The following is a 378-nucleotide window of genomic DNA, read 5'->3' as shown; positions in this document are numbered from 1 at the left end:
GTTGGAAATGTTGCTTTTGATGTCGGTGTTGGTGGGTGGGGGGAGATGGTGGTATTGCTGATAGTGGCATTGTTAGTAATATCTTTTATCTTTTACCTGTTTCAGTCATTCAGACAGTGGCCATGCTGGGGCACTGCCTTGAAGACCTTTTTAGTCAAAACAAACTGATCCTAGTACTTATTTATTTTTAACTCTGGAGCTTATTCCACCAGTCTCTTTTGCCGAACCACTTAGTTACAGAGACATAAACACACCAACACTGGTTGTTAAGCAGTGGTGGGAGACAAGCACAGACACAAACTCACACACACACACACACACACACACACAAACACACACACACAAACACACACACACACACACACACACACACACACA

This window comes from Octopus bimaculoides, chromosome 3 (assembly GCF_001194135.2).
Source record: "Octopus bimaculoides isolate UCB-OBI-ISO-001 chromosome 3, ASM119413v2, whole genome shotgun sequence".
NCBI lineage: Eukaryota > Metazoa > Mollusca > Cephalopoda > Octopoda > Octopodidae > Octopus > Octopus bimaculoides.
The sequence above is the reverse complement of the archived record's forward strand: the minus strand, read 5'-3'. Positions refer to the sequence as shown.